Consider the following 18,312-nt stretch of genomic DNA (forward strand, 5'->3'; position numbering starts at 1 on the left):
TGATCATCGGCTGAAGCCTTCACTGATGAGGATGGACCAAAATAAGGCTCTCCCACCCCGTTTGCTTAATGTTTGGGTTCCAGGTCAATAGACCAGACAATGAGCAGATAAGATTCTGGTACTACTGCCATCAGATTATCCAGGAACAAATGGACCACCACCACCAACACTGAAAGTACCAGAGAATTTGCTTTATTTTTTCATTCATTCATTCCTTTGGTAAACATCCATTGAACATGCCCATTATGTTCCAGACACTGTGGATGGAGAGATGGCCAGGACGTTGAGCCCCACCCTCCCAGTATGCAACCCTCTCTGGGGTCTAGGATAAAACCAAACACTTGAAATGTCAGCTAAGAGGTGCTTGTATGTACTCTGGTATAGGAGTGCTTACTGGGATGACTAAATTTCTAATGGGGCAAGGAATAGTTACCAGTGTTTATAAAGATGGATTTTTCCCACTACTGAAGAAATAAGAATTCTAAGCACAGGAACAACATGGGGTGTTGTCGCTGTGGTAGAAAGAGAATGAGCTTTCAGAGTTGTGATGCTCTGGGTACAAGTCACATCTTTGTCACTCACGTATGAAACCTTGAGAAAGTCTTCTGAACTCCTTGAGCCTTATTTCTCTTAAATCCAAAATAGGGATCATAGTGCCTAACTCAGGAAATTAGGAATTTTGTAATGTGCCTGGAACAAAGTTGGCACTCCTGAAATGTTAGTTTCTTTCTTTCCCCCTTCAGGACAATAGTGGTGGCCCCTAGGAGCTCCTCTGGTCTTCCAGAGGTTCTTCTGGCCTCAGTGTTCAACAGTAGGTATGGGTATGCAATGACCCATCATAATCTCTAGGCACCTTAGCTCCTTTGTCGGTTAGCCAGTGTACTTAGCCCTGTCTTTGGATGCCTGGGCACTGTGGTAGAATTAAAGATGAAAAATGTGAAAGTGTAGGGGACAGACACTCAGGTACTTGTACTTCAAGGTGCAGTGATACACAAGGGTCTTTCAGTTTTTGCAAACTTCAGAGCTCTAAGTCACAGATCTATTAGACTGTGAAACTCATGCCAGCTCAGGAGCTGAGCTAACAATTCAGGAGAGGAGAAGAACTGGCAAAGCAGAGGCAGGAGGAAAATCTTCAGAACCAAGAGGAGAAGTGCTTTGCAGAAGGAAGAGCCTGAAGATGCTGGCAGCTGTGGGAGGGAAGGTCTTGGGGCAGAGTGTTTGGGGACAGGGAGCAGCCCCAGAGGGCAGGCACGATGGGTTCTGTGAGGCCATAGGATTGAGAGATGCATGGAGAAGGAGGAAAGGAAACACAGGGAAATGCTGACCCTGTGATTTCCAGGTTCAGAATTCCACTCCCCCGAGTCTTAGGGATGGACCTGAGTGGATGCCTTCAGCCCTCTCTACTCCAAGTGTGGTCTGTAGACCAGCAGTGTTGGAATCACCCGGAGCATGTTAGAACTCCAGCATGAGGATCCCAGCGCACACCTCCTGAACCCGAACCTGCATTGTAATAAGAACCCCAGGCAACTCGCATGCACATCAAAGTTTGAGAAGCACTGACTTAGCCAGAGTCGTAGTGGTCTCATCAATAAAATAGGAAAAGCAATACCTCCCCCTGGGGTTGGGGAGCCACCTGGTCCCTCTAAAAGTCCCCAAATCTTCTGTGAAAGAGAAATGCTCCAACATGCTTTGGCTGAATAATCTTGTCACTGAAATCCATGTTTATTCAGTCAACAGGTATCTGTGGGATTCCCAAGTGTGTGCCGGGGGACGGTCCCAACTGGCATGTAAGCGTTAGCACAACAAAGCTCCCTGCCCACATGAAGCTTTTTAATAGAGGAGATCAAGAATAAACAACATGTATTTAAAAAGTGGCATAGATGTTAAGGAATGGTGGAGAGAGCTAAGGAAAAAAAGGTAGGTAAGCCAGGGAAAGGGGCTATAAAGTGTGAGTAGGGAAAAAATAGAGGAACTTCTTTTTCCCCAAAACAAAGAGGTCCTCAAGGGCACTCCCTGCACTGAAAGATCCTAGACACAAGCTCAGGGGTCCACAGACCTTTTCCAGAAGGAGCTGGTGGTAAATATTTTTGGCTCTGCAGGCATATGGTCTCTGTTGCCTCTACTCTGCTGTTGTAACAGGAAATCAGCCATAGCTGATGGACAAGGGAAGAAGCATGGAGGTATTTCAATTAAAAAAAATTTATTGTGTAAACCTGGCGATTCACAGACCTATACCCCTGGGGATAAAAATACATTATATGTTTATTAAAAATTAATTAAAAAAATACTGCAAGAAAAAAAAATATTTAAAAAATATCAAATACAGGGCTAGATTTGTCCTGAGGGCCATAGTTGGCCAATTCCTGCCCTAGAGTTTTGAGGCAGAAAGAGGCTGGAGTTCAAGATTCGTTCTGTTTTATGAGCTGCTACTGTGCGCTGCACCATGTGCTTGCTGTTGCAGACACAGCAGTGAATGAGGCATACCTGGTCCGGTTGAGAAGTGGGCAGAGGTTAAAAGGAACCACCCATCGGTTGCTAGTATGGGCCAGGCTCTTCTCATGCTCATGGCAAGCCCTGCAAGATACGTGTCACTGTGTTGAGTCTACATAGACCTTGAGACTGAGGTTGGAGGACTTGTGTAGATCCCACAGACAGGATGTGGCAGGGCGAGGGTTTGAACCCAGGACCACATGCCCCCTCAGCCCTGCCCATCTTTCTCCCTAAACTCTGTTCTTCAGGGGATGGAAGGGTTCCCACCTAGACTGTGTGCTTGGACAGCCCTTGGCCAGGCTGCCGGAGAGCCAGGATCCACAAGCAAGTCTGCCTCCTGGCAAAAACTCAGTTCCATGCAACGACCTCAGTGCCTTGCTAGAGACAAGAAGTGGTAGCTATCCCTGGTTGGCAGGGAGGCCCTTGAGGCAATTCTGGCTTTGCTATCCTGGGGATTTGCCTGGTCACAGCTGAGAGCACTAGACTGCCAGAGCAGAGGCAGCCAAGGTTAGAGTGAAGAGTCCCCCCACAGAGTGCTTATGGCCAGGACAAACAGAGCTATATAGATCAAAGGAACTGAGTCCTAGGGACAGAGGAGAGTCTAGAATGCGGTCCCCCATTGTCCAACACACGAGAAAACATAGCGAAGTAATGTGTGCTTTGATATTAGACCTAGATCACAGTCTAATATCTACCTCTTTTGCCAGATTGTTCAGACCTTGAACAATCATGGAACCACTCTGAGCCTCAGTTTCCACATCTGCAGGGAGGCGATGACAGCGGTGACTCCCTAGCATTTTTGAGAGGGCTGGTGAGGGAGGGTATATGCAGAGTGGCTGACACAAAGGAGGTATTTTATAAATAGTAGCTATGATTCCTTGCATTCCGAGCTGACAGAAATGCTTCTCTAGAATGCCTTTTTGCCTTCCTATAGTAAAGAAGCACCCAACAACTTCAGCGTCTGTTTTTTAAAAGGTTTCAGGAGCTGGCATGTGTTCACGGGTTAATTTATCTCAGGGTGTGTGATGGGCACAGTAATTGTTTCAAACAGAGACATTTTAGTGTAGTAGTTCTTGAAAAAGCACTAAGATGTTTACCAACTGTTCCGGCAGAGAGAGAGAGAGCACTTAACGGTTTCACCTAGCCTCGGATAAATGCCATGCAAGTATCAAGGAGGCGGAAAACAGTGACCTGGGCTGAGCCCTGTCTACAGACGCTCTGAAACTCATGTTTTTCCCCCCCTATATCCTTCCTATCTCTCCCCATGGCAGCGTATTTGAATCCTACATTTACCCTACAAGGTCCAGATCTAACAGCGCCTCCTACAGGAAGTCTTACCTGATTCTCTCCACCTGTGGGAATGAGCCTTTTGTCAGCGCTCTCACTGTGGCTGCTTTTTATCATGGGCAGGAGCAAATGTGCCTTAAAGATGTTTCTTGTTCATTGAGGTTTCCCCCATGGTGCCCACCACACAGGCACAGTGAACCCCAGTGAGTGTGTGTGGAATGAATGAGAAGAACAAGATAATATTAAAAGACATAACAACTAAAGTCAACAAAGAGATGATCTGTTCTCAAAAAGAAAAAAAAATGTCAACAAATTTTAGAATTTCAGACCCTGTACCTCCCTATGCTGCTGTTATCTTTAAGGTAACTTTTGGTCCTGTTAAGCATCTGAATCCCAGTTTCCTTATATGTAAAATGGAGCCTAAGAGCGCATACCTCACAGACAGCTTACAAGGACTCGAGGAGATGATGCTTGGAAAATGCCTAGGACACGGTTGATCCTCACTCAAAGTAAGAAACCACGTCCTTTGTCAGTGCGAACACCTTTCCACACCACAGGCTTTTGCAAATCAAATATCTTTGCCTCAATATACGTAAAGAGGAATTTAAAATGATTATATCAAGAGATACTCAAAAGGCATTTTATGTAATTCATCAGTCACTTCAAATAAAAATGAAGGAAAAATGGGAATAGAAGGAAACCATTTAAAGGTGATAAGTATCATTTACCAAAAGCTGACGGCAAACGTGTTGACAAGCAGAAATGGAAGGTGTTGCCACGAGGCCAAGGCAGAGGCTTGAGCCATGCTGCCGCTTGCCCTTCCGCCAAGAGGAGGACGTGGCAAAAATTCTGATTCCTGGGCTCCACCCCAGAGCAGCTCAGTCCCTCTGAAGGTGTGGTCCGGGAATCCGCATGTGCGCACACACCTCAGATTAATTATTCCGCGTGTGGACTTAGAACAACTTCACTCCCCGAGGCCACTGTCCCTTTCTCAGTATTGGAAAGTATTGCCCTTTGCCCTCTTCCCAGGATGCCTCGGCACCATCTGTGCCTGCAAAATTCCAGTGTCTTTTTAGAGGGGACATAGTCTCTGTAGCACTGCGCCCTCATCATTGTCGTTGCATTCAGTTGGCTTTCATTCATCCCCTGCTGACTCACTCATTCACGAGCCATTCTCGGGTTAGACAGGTTAGACTGCCGACGGTGTATTCGCACGTCTGTCTCCCTGTTGACTAGGACGGTGTATTACTCATCTTTCGCTTCCTGATGACTAACTTGGAGCCCAGAACAAATCAGACATCGTAAGACTGTGTTGATCACGTGAATGAGTACACACAGGTGGGTGTATGTGTGAGGTTGATGCCCCCATTTTGTCTGATCCCCCACTGAACTAGACTATTCCATTCTCTAGAAGTTCGTATCCGCTCTCATTTATTTTGGCCTATAATGATGCGGCGGGACTTTCGGATCAGACCTGTTTTGTAATTTTGTATTGGCTTTAGGTGTAGAAATGTACTTGCGTGTCACAATTACAAATGCAAAAAAGTAATGAATGCTGATGCAACAAGATAGATATAAATGCACTGGGGCAGATCATGTGAACGGATAGATTTGGATGGGGAGTGCTTTATTGTTTATTGAATTAGAGTCTAAACACATCAGTCATGAATAGCGAACAGAGCACATCTACAAGTCAGAGGCTCTGTCACCTTAATCAGGAAAAATACAAATGAGCAGTTCCCTTCCAAAGAAGATGGAAGATGTTTATACTTCAGTTTTAAGTTTATACTTTAAGTTTTAAAACCAACTAGGTATTAGTGGTGCCTGGAGGCTTAGAAAGGTATGCCTGTGATCTTAAATGCTTCTACTCTGTAAATGCATTTGAACTTTATAAAGAAGGTAAAAGAGAGTGTGGAGGGTTCTGTGTTGACAGAGAGGGGTGACATACGGAAATGTGTTTGGAAAGACAAGTTCTCGGAGAAAGTTGTGATGTGCTACTCCGATCTGCTTTCAAGAATGAAGGGCGTTGGGTAAATACCAGTAGTGGAATTGCAGGATCGTAGGGTAGTTCTATTTTTTTTTTTAATTTCTTGAGGAGACTCCATACTGTTTTCCACAGCTGCTGCACGAGCTTGCACACCCCCCAGCGGTGTGTGAGGGTTCCTTTTTCTCCACATTCTCACCAACACTTGTTGTGTCTTGTATTTTTGACTTTAGCCATGCTGACTGGTATGGGGTGGTATCTCATTGTGATTCTGATTTGCGATTCCCTGATGATGAGTGATGTGGAATGTCATCGCATGTGTCTGTTGGCCATCTGGATGTCTTCTTTGGAAAAATAGATAAAGAAGTTGTGGAAGTGTGTGCGCACGCATGTGTGTGTACGTGTGTGTGTAAAATGCGTATATAAATGTGTGTGTGTGTATAAAATGGAATATTATTCAGCCATAAAAAGAATGAGATCTTGCCAATTGCAACAACACAGATGGACCTAGAGGGTGTAATGCTAAGTGAAATAAATCATCTGGAGAAAGATAAATGCCATATGACTTTACGCATGTGAAATTTAGAAAAATAGAAAGAGACAAACAGCAGTAACAAAAAACACAAATATAGAGAACAAACTGGAGGCTGCCTGAGGCGAGGTAGGGGTAGAGGATAGGCGAAATAGATAAAGGGGATTAAGAATACACTTATCTTGGTGAGCACTGACATATGTATAGAATTTCTGGATCCTTATATTGTGTACCTGAAACCAATATAACACTATATATCAATTATACAATTTTTAAATTAATTTAAAATTGAGAATTTTAATAAACTAAAATTTAAAAAAAAAAATTAAAGAATGGAGGAGCTCTTGGTTGACAGCCCCTTTGGGACAACTAGCTCTTCAGAGCTGCCTCATCGAAGGTCATGAGGGGTGTGAAAGTCATCCCTTCTGCACTTCCCATGGGGTTGGCTCAAGCTTTCATTGCACCTGCATCACCAAATTCCCCTTCCACCCACGCCTTCTTTTTCCCTTTCTTCTCCTCCCCTTCCCCTCCCCTCCCCTCCTTCACCTTCCCTACCCCTTTCCCTTCCACAGACGTTGACCCCAGAAGCATGTCCTAATTCATTTCCTGCTCATCAATTTCAGTCTCAAAGTCTCATTCTCAGGGAACACAATCTGCCACACTTCCATTAGCTTCTCTTCCGTTTGGCCACTGGAGGCGAGCGGATCTAGTGCATGGCATGCCCCTCCCCTGCACACAAACATGGCATTGCCTATTGACACACCATGGCCAACTAACTGGGCTCACCTCTTGTTGCTCACTGATGATAAGTAAACTCTAAAAAGTTCTTTCTCGGACAGTGATTGATTCACAGGCATTTGATTCTCACTTGTGTTTGTCCTGGGCGGGAGGCTGTGGGCATCTTCATCCATATCCCCCACTGGGGGAGCTCACTGTGTATCACAGAAGAGACTGTAGCAACTGTTGATTCAGCCAGAGGAGAGAGCGAGGGTCAGAAGTGCCCACCACGGCACTCCTCAGGGCCCTCCAGGGCAGGAATGGGTTTAACCCTGAAAGCACTTGCCTTTGGCAAGTATCCCCAGAGTGGGATACTTGCAGCTAAGGCTGTTGCAAAGATAGGTTCCAGAGGCACAGATTAGAAAATGCCTTTCTAAGTGTTTCAACGCTGTGCTTTTAATGGAAGGAAGTGCTTTAGTTAAGCTCTGCAATGTTGATAATGATGATAATGATTACATCGCGTTTGTGTATACAACTTTATCTCTTCCAAAGTGCTTTCCCACTTATTACCTAGTTGTCTGGTTGGGCTTGGAGGTACTTAACAAGGTTTCATCAGACAGATAACTGTGCTGTGCAGGAAAGAGCCCTGGGCATGCTGATTCAGCAGCTTAGGGCGCTCGACGCGATGGACACAATCCCACCTTCAGTGTCTCATCTGGAAAATGGGAGCGACAGCACCCACATTTTAGAAAGACTGTACTGTTTCAGCGACATGTTCTCTCATTCATAAGCGTTTACAGAGCAGTTACTCTTGTGCTAAGTATTGAGCTAGGTGTCAAGTGTTTAGAAAGAAGTGTCCTTCTCTCAAGAAGCTCACAGCTGAAAAGGCAACTTGCCCATGTTAGTTGCCCATGAAAGTTATAAAAGAATGTTCAGGGCACATGAAAGAGGGAGGTGAAGACATGACAAAGGTAGAAGTCACCAAATCTACTTCGAGGAAAGACATCTGTGGGCCAAAGGGCTTAATAGGATGCCTGGCAGGGGAAAGACACAGGACCCCTCACTGGAAAAATGACACCCATGTTTCTCCTTGGCCCCACTGTCTAGAAATACACACACACACACACACACACACACACACATTGTATAACTAAATAGTTGATGTGCTGGAGAGCAACTTGGGAAGAAAAGAATGGAGTAGAGAGAGCAAGAAAAGAGGAAGGAGAAGGTGTGAGTCCCAGACCTACTATGGAGCAGCTGTGACTCCTAAGCATCCTGAGTTTATTTCTTACCTATAAAATGGGAATTGTAGTGCCCCATTCATGAGATTTTCTTAAACCATGAAATGAGGGGCATCTGGGTGGCTCAGTTGGTTAGGCATCCAACTCTTGATTTTGGCTCAGGGTCACGAGGTTGAGCCCCACGTCGGGCTCCATGCTGAGCATGGAGTCTGCTTCAGATTCTCCCTCTCCCTTTGTCCCTCCCCCAAACTCATGCTTTCTCTCTCTCTCTCTCAAAATAAATAAAATCTTAAAGAAACTGAATGACATAGAATGTGTGCCAGGGGAATTGTCATTTATTAAATGACAAAGCTGAGCTAGGACAGAGCTGTGGTTGGCTGTGTCAGGGTTGGGGGAAGACAGAAGTTGTAACTTCCAAACACAAGTTAAATGGAAGAAGAATTTGTCAGAATGAAGTAGAACAGTTGTAGATAGTGGTGCTTAAACTTACATAATTTCTCCCCTGAGTAATCAGATAAATGCCCTTTCTCCTGGCATCCATCCACCCCACTGTGGGAGAGATCACAGTCAGTTAATGATTCTGGCCAGCACCACAAAGGTGGACAATGTCATTTCAACACAAGAAGACTTTGTAGACCAGTGGTCAGAAAAAAGGCTGGGGTTGGAGGTGGAAGGTGTACCCTTGGTGATTTCTAAAATCAGGGCTGGGGAATGACAGGTCTGTCCTTTGTAATATGGCTGCCAAAACCTGCCTTAAAAGAGGCAAGTTCCTCAGAAGGCAGAATGCAGAACATTCATTCTCTTGTGAACAGCCCTATTGTCCTACTGGGTATGTTGCCCCCTTCCTAGGAGCAGAGCTCGGAGGATTGGTGTGTGTTTGGGGAGGGCAGTGAGGTAGGGAGGGTACTGTAAGCCAAACCTATAAAGACCGGAGAACTGATTCCATTGGTGTCAAGGGATGGCTACACATTTTAAATGTGGTTTACTTTGGTTGTAATGATTACTTTGATCTGAAACCAGGGCTGAAAACCATCCATCTGAGAGAGCTTGAGAATATAGAGTCATGGCATATCGGCATTTAGAAGATGAACACGAGGGCCTGCTTAGGTCTGCTTAACCCAGAACCTCAGCTGAGAATTTGATTCCACTGTATCATCGTATAGACATAGCTTTGGTTATGTTAGTGGAAATTGAGTTTGGAGGGCAGAGCCCTAGAAGACAGAGCCCTATTGGCCAGTAGCATTTCCTTCCTTTAGATATCGAGGTAGACAATCTCTATGCTGTTCACAAATGTGTAGAGGCCATTTAACGAATGGCAAAAATGCTCCAGACACATTTTAAAATAGCATTTAATTTCTCATAACAATCACTTCTCATAGTGGTGTTGGTGCTACCATGAGGAGTAAAGATCTCTCCGCCATGAGCAGTCTCCTGAGAAATCAGTGTTCATGAGCATTCTTTTCATCACCGAAACCTCAAGAAGCCCAGTACGTCTGCTTATGAAATCTGCTTTTTAACAAAATAAAAGAATATTGGCTGAGCTTCATTCTGGAGCCGTTTCTCATTCCAATGGCTTTGAGCCACTGTGCAGGATATTCTAGGAGGGTGAGGGATTGTTGGGTATATTACAACCGTCCATGTTTTTTAAGTGGAAGGGCTAAAAGGTTGGTGTGGTCAAGACCCTGTTTTTACTGGAAGACTTGACTTTGTAAAGAGTGAAAAATACGGGACGCCTGGGTGGCGCAGTTGGTTGGACGACTGCCTTCGGCTCAGGGCGTGATCCTGGAGTCCCGGGATCGAGTCCCACATCAGGCTCCCAGCTCCATGGGGAGTCTGCTTCGCTCTCTGACCTTCTCCTCGCTCATGCTCTCTCTCACACTCTCTCTCTCTCAAATAAATAAATAAAATCTTTAAAAAAAAAAAAGAGTGAAAAATACAGTCTATTAAGGTTATAAACCAAACTGAGCCTCAAGATTAAAGACGGCTTGCTTTGTTTTGGAAAACAGCTTAGCGACGAGGGACATTATTAGAAATCAAGAAAAGCTTAGATAGTCTCTGTTTTACTTTATCCTCCCTTCCCACGTTATTATGATTTGGACATCTACTGATGAAGACAGAACTTGAGGTGAAAAATCTAAACTCACATACGATTAATAAGGGATCTCATACCATTCTTTTGTTTTTGCTCTGCTTTATACTGCAAAACTACCAAGAAGATGTGAGGAGTTTTCCAGGAGACTGGTGGCTCATTCAAAGTGTATGCATCCACTGTGTTACCATACAGGGATCTTCCAGCCGTCTGAGCTAGGAGAAGTTTGATCAATAAATGATCATTCCGTCTTCTTGTCTTTCACCTCTTGTAGGTATTCAAAAGTGCTTTTGCCTTAGCTCTGAATGGCGAGGAAAACCATACTCAGTACCTAGAAGCAATGTTATAGAAAGAAGACGTGGACTGCTAATGCAGTGTTTGAATCTTGGCCTCTGCCACTTTCTAACCTAACTTCTCTGAGCCTGTGTTTCCTCATTTGTAGAAGGAGGGCAGCGATACCAGATTTGGAGGGTTCCTGGGGGGCTTTACCAGGATTGCATAAGAGAAAGCACTGCGTGTACACCGTCTGGGTCTGGGCCTGGTACATAGTAGGTGCTCAGTGCCTTGTAGCTGTTATTATATTTTATGTTTTAGGTCTACACGTGTTTTGTACTTCACACAGTACCTTTATACAGGTATCTCCTATAACTTTCAAGGGAGGAAGTATCCTCTTAAATGTAGGGAAATGAGGGCTTACCAAACTGATGAGGGCCACAGACTATTTGAAAGAAATTCATGGAACAGACTGGCCCGTTACTGGTACCATGTTCTTAGGATGGATTGGGAGGTGGGTGTGACAGGGATCTGGCACCAGAGCTGGTCAGAATTATGCCCTCAGAGACCAGAGAGAATGTGCAATGAATAAAGTCCAGAGTCGGTCACTACCTGAAAGTTTATAACCATTGCTCCAAATTATGATTGGAGGGAAAAAAAAAAACCTGTACCAACCCCTTTCTTCCACTAAATACATTCACCTTAGTAAATGGGACAAAACTTGAACAAGATCAAGGTCAATCATCTTTTTATAATTGGAAGAAATTTTATAATCTGCATTGGAGAAAGAAGGACAAAGATTAAAGACAAGGTGATTTGTTTCTTAAATAGGCCTCTTGAGTCCCACCTTTTTTTGGTAAGATTTGTTCACTTCAGAGAGAAAGAGTGGGGTGGGTGGGGATGAGGGGCAGATGGAGAGGGAGAGAGAAATTCAAACAGACTCCGTAGTGAGTGCAGAGCCCAATGTGGGGCTTGATCTCGCAGCCCGGGAGATCATAACCTGAGCCAAAATCAACCAACTGTGCCCCTGAGGTGCCCCAAGTCCCATTTTTAATTTTATAGGATAAACTTTTGTCTCTTAATGTGTCTTTGTTTATTTTTTTCTTACAAATAAGCTTCTGCCATGGAGAGAACTTTATTCAAATTCAGTTATGTCAAACATAGAGAAAACATGTTACTTAAAAATGTACCCAGATGAATATGATAGCAAGACAGCAAGTGTCTGGTTTCGTTTTCTGGACAGTTGAGGTTTGAAACCCTCCCCACCATTTCTTTCTTTAAAAATAAGTGTACAGTGGCATTTTAGAGTCAGCTGTTGGTACCTGCAGGAAATTGTGCTTGATTTTGGTTGGGCTTGTGTTGAATCTATAGATCAGTTTGGTGAGAACTGACATTGTAACAATATCCTGACATCTGGCCCAGGAACATGGTGTCTCTCCATTTGTGTGGGTTTACTTTGATTTATTTTATCACCCACTTGTGGTTTTCAGCATGCAGGTCCCATGCATGTTTTGGTGGAATTATGCCTGAATGATTCATTTTTTCCCATGCTACTGTAAATGGTACCATTTCTTAAATTTCATATCCTAATTATTCATTGTTAATATATAGACATGCACCTGATTCTAATGTATGTGGACACAAAAAAAAGACAAAAAAGAGAGGTCTCAAGTAGAGAAATAGTACCTTATTTCAAGCAAACAGGGCTATTGCATGAAAGATTAGGCAAGACAAATGGGTAAGAAAGAAGTGGTATGTGTGGTATGTGTGTGTGTGTGTGTACAGACAGACACACTGGAATATTGTACAGCCATAAAAAAGGATGAGATCTTGCTATTTGTGACCACATAGATGGACCTGGAGGGTATTATGGTAAGTGAAGTAAGTTAGACTGAGAAAGATAAATACCATATGCTTTCATTCGTGTGGAATCTTTTAAAAAACAAAACAATACACCAAAAAGCAGAATCAGTCCTATAAATACCAAGAACAAACTGATGGCTGCCGGGGGGGGGGGGACAGACAGAATGAGGGAAAGAGACTGGGAGAGACAGGCTTCTGGTTACAGAATGAGGGAGTCATGGGAATAAGATAGAATAAGAATTATAAGCAATGATATCACTATCATAATATCACTATTATATATATATAATAGTGATATTATGATAGTGATATTATATATATATATATATATATAATAGTGCTGTATGGTGACCAATGGTAGATACACTTGTGGTGAACATAATCTAACACAGAAGTTGAATCACTATATTGTACACCTGAAACTGATGTAATATTTTGTGTCAACTGTCCTCAAATAAAAAAAAAATTAAAGGAAAAAAGGTTAGGCTAACCTAGGCCAGATACTTAGCCAAAGAACCCAGTATGTGCTCAAAATATTAGCTCCACGTATCTTGCCTTCTCGCATTCTGAATTGCTCTAAAAGCAAGGCTCTATTCCATGAGTGGGAGTTATGGAAATTAGAGTTACGGGATAATGAAGACGGTAAGACTTAGTTTTAGGCAGACCTGGGTTTGGATCTTGATTCTGCCGTGCACCAGCTGTGTGGCCTGGGGCATGTCTCTCACCCTCTCTGTTCTGCAGTTTCCTATTACTGCAAAGTGGAGAGGATACAAGATCTGTTGGTAACTTGACAAGAACATAGATCCTGGTACTTGGCAAAGGCCTCGTAAGCGTTAGGTACTTTCATTATTGCGTTGTTGTTGTTGTTGTTGTTGCTAAGCTGCAAGGAGGAAGATGCTAGAGAGCCTAAGAAAGGCCTTTCTAACAATGCTTGTTGAGCAGTAGAATAGGCTGCATGTGTAGTAGTGAGCCTCCCATCCCGGAATCATAGACCACTGTTACCTTGGATGTCCCAAGGGAAGTCAGGCTTCCCAGAGGGCTTCCCCTGTGATGAGTTACTGTGATCTCCCCCGTGGCATTAGAAGCAAGTGGCAGTGGGTTCCAGTCTCCCTGATCACCTAAGATACAAGACCCACAGACACAAACAGCTTGAAGCAGTAGACAGAAATGGTATCCGTGAAAAAAAAAAAATGCAGACCAGACTTATCTTTCCATCAGCTGCAGTTTATGATTACACATTAAATTCAATTGCTTTCTTTAGGAGTCTGGTGTTGAGACCCATCCTCTCCAACCCAGTGCCATCCATTCTAGCTTTCCCCAGGAGTGCAGACAGACCAGCCGCCTTCCTAGTGTACACTAATTAATTTATCTCATGCTTGTGATTTTACGGTGCTTAAGTGCTGGAGCATTTCTGTTGATTCTTCTCCCTGCAAAGCACCTCACATTGCATAAAGACCATGAATCTCCATTGCAAACGCCGTCTGTCTTGGGCTAGGGAACAGCCCGCCGGCAGCCTGTTGTCTTGCTGGCGCTGCCTCTTACAGCCAAAGCAACACATCCATTAATTTATCCTTAATGACATTTTGACATTCCAATCAGTTCATCAGATGTTCCTTATGCAAGCCTTCTCCCGCACGGCCAGGCCAGGGTGCCAGGCCACTCTTGATGCATAATGTATGAAGCCGGTACGCTGCTCTGTACCCTCTGACAGACAGACACATCTGCTGTTCACAGGCTGCGGGCTCCTCACAGCCCCGGCTCCCGGAGTGAGCCACACCGATGCCTTCAGCGATGTTTTCTTCCGCATTTCGAACTCGCTGCGCCTCGGGGACACTGGTCAGTTCAAGGAGAGATGTCCTGGTTCAGAAACATACATGCAACAGGGCTCTCTGAGGGGAAGTGAGCGTGTGTCAAACCCCTGCTCCACGCAAAGGATTTAGAGACGCTTTCGTTCTACTAATTCAGGTGGAAGAAAGACCTGTGACAAACCGAACATCTTGAATTTTATTACCCTGCGACTACTTAAAAATAATGATCGCAGAGACGTTCTGATAGCAGTAATGGATATCAAAGAAGAAATGAAAATTGTCCTTAATACCCTCCCTAGAACACATTAGTGCGGAGACATGTCCTCGCAGTGGCAGTCACAATGCAGACCCAGTTTGATTGTCTAGTTTTGTTTTGTTTTGTTTTTTTTTAACTTAACGTAAGCCATTTGGCATTCTTCAGTGTTGTTACATAGTTTTCATTTTTAAAGGCACTCCATCATTTTAATAGCTGCATAATATTCCATCCAGGGGATGCACCGTCATTTACTGAACCGGTCCCCTGTCGGTAGACATTTACGAGGCTGTGACTGGCACTTGGCTCTTTAAGAGAAGCAGCGGCGTGGGCTCCAGGAGATTGCGGACTCTGCAGCCGGGAGACTTGAGGCTCCAATCTCACCTGGTCCCTTTACCTGTTTTATGAGTTTGGGATTAACCTCTGGGCCTCCAATCCCTCACCTCTAAAACAAAAGAAATGATCACTCCCTTGTAGTGTTGCTGGGAGGATTATAGGTGTTTTTAAGATACCGAGCACACAGTGGTACTTACTGCATGTTAAACTATTACACTCAGGGGCAATCCTGCCCTCCCCGGCCTCCCCCTGGGGACATGTGACAATGCCTAAAGACATTTTTTTGATGTGTCGCATCTGGGAGTGAGAGGAGTTGCTGGAATGCAGTGGGTAGAAGCCCGCGCAGGACAGCCTCCTCAACAAAAGATTATCCTGGGGCGCCTGGGTGGCTCAGTGGGTTAAAGCTTCTGCCTTCGGCTCAAGTCATGATCCCAGGGTCCTGGGATCGAGCCCCGCATCGGGCTCTCTGCTCGGCGGGGAGCCTGCTTCCTCCTCTCTCTCTCTGCCTGCTTGTGATCTCTGTCTGTCAAATAAATAAATAAAATCTTTAAAAAAAAAAAAAAAAAAAAAAAAACAAAAGATTATCCTGCCCCACCTGTCAGTAGTGCTGAGATAAAGAACCCCTGGCATACACAAAGCTGGCTTCCAATGTGACCTACAGAATATATGGGTTTTTTTTTTCTTTCCATTTTATTCTTTCATTAGGATAAAGTCCTAAGAAAATAGGAATGCTTAAGAGTATATTGTGCCCACTGGCAGTTTTGGGAGAAATGGGTGAGGTGGGGGATGGGAATAAGGTTGGAGGTGGCTGATTCAGGAGAAGAGGCAGCAGATAAATGGTATGTGCTCCCCATTGGGGCAGGGGGTGACATCCCGTAGACAGGTTCTCCAAGGATAGTCCCAGCATCTCCTAGGAACTTGGAAATGCACATGTTCGGGTCCTGCCTCAGACTCACCAAATCAGGACCTCTGAGGGTCGAACGAAACCATCCTTGTTCTCACACGCCCTCAGGTGACCCTGAAGCGCCCTCAGGTTTGAGAATCACTGTACACACCATCTGTAGAGAAAGGCCCACTTGTACCACTCCAGGACAAACGCTTGGGGCAGAAATAGATTAGAAGTGTCAGGTCAAAGTCATGGGCACCCTCAAATAGGAAACTGAGGAACAATAAAGGAATTAAAAAGTGTGACTCTTTCATTCATTCATTTAGTCAGTCAACATTTTTAAAGCTTTTACGACAATGAGCCAAGTGCTGAACTAGGTGTTAGAGAAAAGAGAAATGTGACCTAATGCATATTATGCAAATGACTATAATGAAGGATGGTGAGAGTGGCAGGCAGATGACAGGGATAGAAGTGGAGGTATTGTCCCATCAGGGAGAGATCAGATAAGGCCTCCTGGAAGACTTAGTGCTTGAAATGGAGCTTGAAAGATCTGTGATCTGTGGATTCATTAACTCTACAGTGCTTGCACCAGAAGCTGTCCAGGGCCCCGGGACATGGGAAGTGCATGAGGCCAGCGTGGCCCCTGCTCATGTGGTTACAGTCTAGCAGGGAAGGTGACCCTGGGGGTTGGCCATCTGGCAGGACAGTATGGTTTCTGGATGGGAACTGAAGGCCTGGAGTGAGAGATGAGAAAGAGAGTGTGCCCTGGGCTGAGATCTGAGAAGAAGTGTGGGCGTGGGGATGGGGAATGCAGAAGGAGGTTCACAGAGCTGGGGAAGGAAGAGCCAAAGAGCCTCGACAATGAGGAAAGATGGTTTGGAAGAGGTTGCTTTGGATAAAGTCTGAAGGATTCGTGGTCGTGCATCCATCCATGGATAGGCTGGATGGGCAGAGCGGGCAGACCAGCCTCCAAGAGAATGTAGACAGGAGACTAAGTTCAGCTCAGCCGCAGCTCAGAGGAGAACATCCCCAGGTAGGGACCTGCACCTCTCGAAGGGCTGCAGAGGGGAGGAGTCCCTGTCACCGGAGTTGGCAATCAGGGGTTGGATGGCCACTTGCTGAGGCGTTGCCAGGGGTCTCCCAGTTAGGATGGAAGAATACTTCTGAGAACCCCAAAGACCATTCCAGCCCAGAGAACTTAACTCTGTAACCTATAATGACCTGAAACTGAGGATCAGAGTGTGATTGGGAGAGAAAAACATCTGCCGGAGTGTCTGGCTTGGTTTGTGGTCCTCTAAGCAAGATATGGATGGAGTAAGGAGGGCAGGGGAGAAAAATCATCACGTTGGTTCCCTGGAGCGCTCATCCCAAGGAGCAGATGAAACACAAAATTAAGGTAAAAATAAAGCAGGGAAAAAGCATGCAGACTGCTAGTGTGAAGAAGGGAGAGAAAAAACACTGGCATTTACGGAATGTCGGTTACATGCCAAAGACTGTGCTGGGGAGTTTATACCTCTTATTTCTAATCATCAGAGTAACTCTGCGAACAAGAGCTTATCAAATACCTGCTTAGCCCAGGGGGTTCTGAGCTCAGTGGCCTGAAAGCATTCTGGGCACTTGCTGCTGTCTCAACCACAGATTCCTGTGAGGCATGTACTCCCTTCTCATTGCTTATTATTTAACAAATACTTGTAGAGAACTTATTTGGTGGATGACAGATCCTACTGTAAGTGCTTAGTATTTATAAGTTAGTATCTATTGCAAATGGTTGTCATAAGAATTCACTGTAATTAATCCCTATTTTTAAAGATGAGGAAACTGAGTTATAAAGAAGCTAAGTAATTTTCCAAGGGCACATAGCTAGTAAATCAGGGAGCTGGGACTTGAACCCCGACAGTCTGGCTCCAGACTGGGTCTGGGTCCTGCTTCAGGGACCAAGGGATGGTATGGCCATATGGCCAATGGGAGGAGGGCCTGGCACCTGTCTTAGGCCTTCTGCTGCACTGGTTCTCCTGCCAGCCCTCTAGAGGATGGTCAGACAGAGTCTGACTCTGTCCTTAGTGGAAAGAGTATGATACAGAAGAGAGAGGAGCAGTCACATCCAGAAGAGAGAAGCAGAAGCAGAGAGGTAGAGGCATAGACATGGAGGGCAAGAGAGCAGAAAGATGGAGGTAACAGGTTTTGGCTGGGGTCCTTTGGCCTCTTAAGTTATGATGGGATGTGTTACAGTTACTTCTAGAACCTTGCCATTCTGGTGGAGACACATAGAAGCCCCAGGCTACGGTGATGGGGGTCAGAGAGGAAGGACCCACCAGCTACTTTCCAGAATGGTTACCCCGCAGAGGTCATGAGCAGGCTGGATGTGAGTGGGTATGAGTGTGAGCTTTCTGCCTCCATCTGTGAACATATGTGTGTGAGTGTGTGTTTGCCTGGGAAGGAAGGGAACCAGCTGAAAAAACTTTGAGACGAGAGTGGATATGTGTAGGCCCTTGGCCAAGCATGACTTAGCAAGGAACCTTAGAGAACATTCAGAGGCCTGACTGCCTGAGTTTG

The 18,312-nt window shown here is 44.9% G+C and overlaps 1 protein-coding gene across 4 annotated transcripts in view; it reads left to right on the top strand.

Annotated features, from left to right (window-relative positions):
- The window catches only part of PTPRT (protein tyrosine phosphatase receptor type T), an 804,817-nt gene that overhangs the window by 635,298 nt on the left and 151,207 nt on the right, over window positions 1-18,312 (top strand). The window lies entirely within an intron of this gene.

This window comes from Neovison vison, chromosome 8 (assembly GCF_020171115.1).
Source record: "Neovison vison isolate M4711 chromosome 8, ASM_NN_V1, whole genome shotgun sequence".
In the NCBI taxonomy this organism is placed as follows: domain Eukaryota; kingdom Metazoa; phylum Chordata; class Mammalia; order Carnivora; family Mustelidae; genus Neogale; species Neogale vison.